We start from the raw sequence: 4,561 nt of genomic DNA on the forward strand, positions 1-4,561 counted from the left end.
TCCCTTCCCTTTCCACCCATGGCTGGTCATGTGTGTGTACTGGTATCAACACTGATTTGTATTCCCATAGAAAACAGTTCCTCCTGACAAACTATGACCGTGTTTCACAAGAACAGCTTGCTCCCAGGGGCAGCAGGGGTGGGGAGAGGTGTCTGTGGCCCCAGATCTGGGTGGGAGCTGGGATCCATGCTGAGGAGTGTAGAGGCCTCAGTCACCGTCCTGTGGTTGCCGGCAGAGACTTTGAATCATCAGAGCAGGGGAAATGAGCCGCTCAGAAGGGTGAGACGAGCAAACAATGAGGGGCAGGGAGCAGACCCCTGCTGTCTCCCTGAACTGCCCCCCCTCGCAGCCTGCTTAGCCCCCGTCACGGCCTGTGCTGGCCCACCTCTGAAGCCCCTTCCTCCTAATGCACTCAGATGCTCTGATCCTTTGTGGACCTGCCCTGGGCCTCACCCCTCCTTCCCTGCTGGCCAAAGCCTCTTCTCCCGGTTCTGAGTTCTGATTCCTTCCCCAGGACCCAGGCGGGGGTTGGGACAGCAGAGACTCCCTAATTCTCCCTCCTCCTCCCTGAGATCTTGACAGTCACCTTTGCATGTTTCTATGATTTTAACTACTGTACATACTTCCTGTGAGTGGCTATGATATGTCCTTTTAGGAGTGGCTTATTTCACTTAGCATAATGTCTTAGAGGTTTATCCATGTTGTAGCATGAGACATGGTTTCCTTTTATTGCAAGGAAGGAAATATTTCCTTGTGTTTATAGACCCCATTATCCCTTCATCTGTTGATGGACATTTGGGTTTCTTCACGTCTTGGGTATTTTGGAGAATGCTACGACGAATGTGGGTGTGCAAAGATCTCTTTGAGATCCTGCTTTGAATTCTTTTGGATACATACCCAGAAGTGGGACTGCTGGATCACATGGTAGTTATATTTGTAATTTTTTGAGGAAACTTCATATTGTTTTCCGTAAGGGTTGTCCCATCTTACACCTCTCACCAACAATGAGAAAGATAGCTACCATCAAGAACTTGGTATATATCCATCTTAGAAAAATGTTTATGCTTTTAGCAGAGCTGTAGATAATCAAAATTATGTATAATAACAATATTTTTGGTTATATATGGTGTCATGTAAATCATATTGCCTTTGGCTTCTTCTTTCAACATTCTTACTTTAAGAAAAATGGATATATTAGATGTTCTTTAATTTTTTAATTATTTATAATTTTGCATTGTATGCATACATTAAAAATATTTTATCAGTTCCCTTGTTGGTGAACTTTTATAAATTATAATGTGACAGGGTAATCAGTTCCAGAGGAAAAGTTTTTCCTTTCAGAACTTTGAATATTTATTCCATCGAATATGGCTTTTGTTACTGTTTTTTCAAATTATGCCATCAATACACCCTTTCATGGTGGGTGATCAGTTTCCTTGCTGATTGTTTTTCGTAAGACTGTCTGTTGTCTTTTGTGTTCTCCAGTTTCCTGACGTGTGATTAGTTTCAGGTTAAAAAAATTTATCCTCCATGTGATCTATTTTGCTTCATTAACTGATAATCCACATTCTTCCTCTCATCTAGAACATAATATTATCTTTTTCAAATGTTACTTCTACTCCTTCTCTCCTGTCTCTACTTCTAGAACCCTGGATAGGTGTATATTAGATCATCTTATATATTCTCTGTGTCTTCATCAGCTTGGACGGCTATAACAAAATGCCATAGACCTGGTGGCTTGAAAAACAGACGGTACTTTCTTAACAGTTCTGAAGGTTGGAAGTCCAAGATCAAGGTGCCATATTCAGTTCCTGGTGAGAGCGCTCTTCCTACTTTTCAGATGGTTGTCTTCTTACTGCGTCCTCATGTGGCAGAGAGAAAGAGGGGTCCCTCTTGTGTCTTTTCTTTTAAGGGCACTAAACCCATTATGAAAGCTCCATTCCCATGCCCTAATTACCTCCCAAAGGCCCTATCCCCAAATACATTGAAGGGTAGGGCTTCAACATAAGAATTGGTGGGGGGGGGATATACGTCCATAGCATTCTGCCCCTGGGACCCAAAATTCGTGTCCTTATTGTATGCAAAATACATTCATTCTATCCCAACAGCCTCAAAAGCCTTAACTCATTCCAACATCAACTGTAAAATTTAAAGTCCAAAGTCTGATCTAAACACCATCTAAATCACATATGGGTGAGACAGGAGGTACTATTCATCCTGAGGCCAAATTCCTCTGTAGCTGTAAATCTGTGACCCAAACAAGTTAAGTGTTTCCAAATACCATGTTGGGACTGGCATAGAATAGACGTCCCTACTCCAAAAGGAAGAAATAGGAAAGAAGGAAGGGGTGACAGTCTCCAAGCTAGTCCAGAGCCTAGCAAGGCCAATCCCATTAGACCTTAAGGAACGAGAATAACCCTCTTTAGTTTGATGCTTTGCCCTCCAGGCCCGCTGGGGTGACAACATCATCCCCACAGCTCGGTGGGGCAGCCCCACTCCTTCAGCTTGGTGGCGTGCCACCCACACTGCAGCTCTCTGTAGGGCCTCCACCTACACCATGACTCTCTGTGAGGGCGACAATCTCACACTTTGAAACTGAGGCCCCCTGGGCCTGTGGTGGGATTGACAGACCCGATGACCTCGGAATCACCTTTGGGGTCCTTCTTCCCTTTTCTTCAAGAGGAGTACACATTCACAGCCAAATGGCTCTAGTCTCCCATTCTGTAGAATCCAAGACTTCTGACAGCCTTCCCTCATTCTGCCTGGCTTTCTCTGTCCCCTGTCGTTCAAACTGGCAGGGTCCCTGCTGGTTTAATCCTCTATTCCTGGCCTCTGCTGAGATGACTAATGAAATTAATAGCACACCTGCTACACCCTTCGAGTTTTCTTCAGAACAAGCGTTCTCACTTTCAGATATGGATAGGCTGAGAAGTTTCCAGATCTCTAAGTTCTGATTTCTTTTTGCTTAACAATTTGGTCTTCAATTTCTCTCTCTCCTGATGTGTTTCACTGTGAGCGGTGAGGAGGAACCAAGCTACGTCTTCCAAACTTTGTTCAGAGATCTCCTCAGATGAATATTCCGTTTCATCACTCACAAGGTCTACCTTCCAAAAAACACTAGAACACAGTTCAGTCGAGTTCTTTGCCACTTTATAATAAGAACTGAGTCTCCTCCAATGTCTAATAACGTGTTCCTCATTTCTGTTGGAGACCTCACCAGAATAGCCTTTAACGTCCATATTTCTATCTGTTCATGATTATTTCTGTATTCTCTACAAAGATGGAGGTTTTCTCTCCAGTGTGCGTCTTTTCTTTCTGAGCCATCACCAGAATCACTTTGAATAGGTAAGGGCTGAAAGGCCTTTATGGTGATCTCTGCTTTTTTTTAGCATGCACTTCCAATCTCTTTCAGCCTTTACCTGCTATCCAATTCCGAGGCCACGTCCACATATTTAGGGATTTGCGACTTCTTGGTACCAAAATATGTGTTAGCTCAAGGGACTATACCAAACTACCACAAGCTGGGTGGCTTAAACAACAGACGTTTAGTTCTCACAGTTCTGGAGGCTGCAAAGCCCAAAATCAAGCCACCAGCAGACTCCAGGTCCCTAAATTTCTCATTCATAATTTCTGACCGTTTCTTTTCTGTGCTACATTTTCGCTAATTTTTCACGTCTATCATCCATGTCATCCACTTCCTCTTTCTCAGTAGCTGATCTAACTTTTTCCCATTCCCTTTGCTCTACAGATGTGTGATGTTTGTAGGTTGAATTTCATCATACACTATAAAATATTCAATTTCAATGGTCAAGATTTACTAACATCAATCATTTTTACTGTTGAAGACAGAACAATCTTAACTGGAACTGGCACTGTTAATCCAAGTGTATGATAGTGAATACAAGCCCAACTAGTACAGTTTGGTGCTACTCCTTGATTTGGGTTAAGGTGCCAGCACTTCTGCCACCTTTGCTTTTGCACCCATCAGTACTTATGTCAACACAATTGTTCCAGAGTAAATCATGAGACTAAAAAAGTTTCACCAACAGTTTGAATATTACAGCATCATGTTGTTTGTGATCAAGCGTGAAGATCGTCAATATTATCTAGTGCTAGTACTAGACAAATTCAAGGAATACAGCAACCCCAGTCACTTTTTGTTTCCTTTTCCATGGGAAAAGCTGTAAGCAACATTTCTTTGCCCTTTAAAGGGCTCATATGTCTCTGTTTAAAATATTCCATTCCTCTCTCTCTTTTTTCAAATTCATTAATTAATTTATTTGTTTCTAGCTGCGTTGGGTCTTCGTTGCTGTGCGCAGGCTTTCTCTAGTCGCGGTGAGCAGGCTTCTCATTGCGGTGGCTTCTCTTGTTGCGGAGCACGGGCTCTAGGCGCGCGGGCGTCAGTAGTCGTGGCACACGGGCTCAGTAGTCGTAGTTCGTGGGCTCTAGAGCGCAGGCTCAGTAACTGTGGAGCACGGGCTTAGTTGCTCGGCGGCATGTGGGATCTTCCTAGACCAGGGACCAAACCCATGTCCCCTGCATTGGCAGGCGGATTCAAAAC

Source organism: Balaenoptera ricei, chromosome 5 (assembly GCF_028023285.1).
Source record: "Balaenoptera ricei isolate mBalRic1 chromosome 5, mBalRic1.hap2, whole genome shotgun sequence".
Classification (NCBI taxonomy): domain Eukaryota; kingdom Metazoa; phylum Chordata; class Mammalia; order Artiodactyla; family Balaenopteridae; genus Balaenoptera; species Balaenoptera ricei.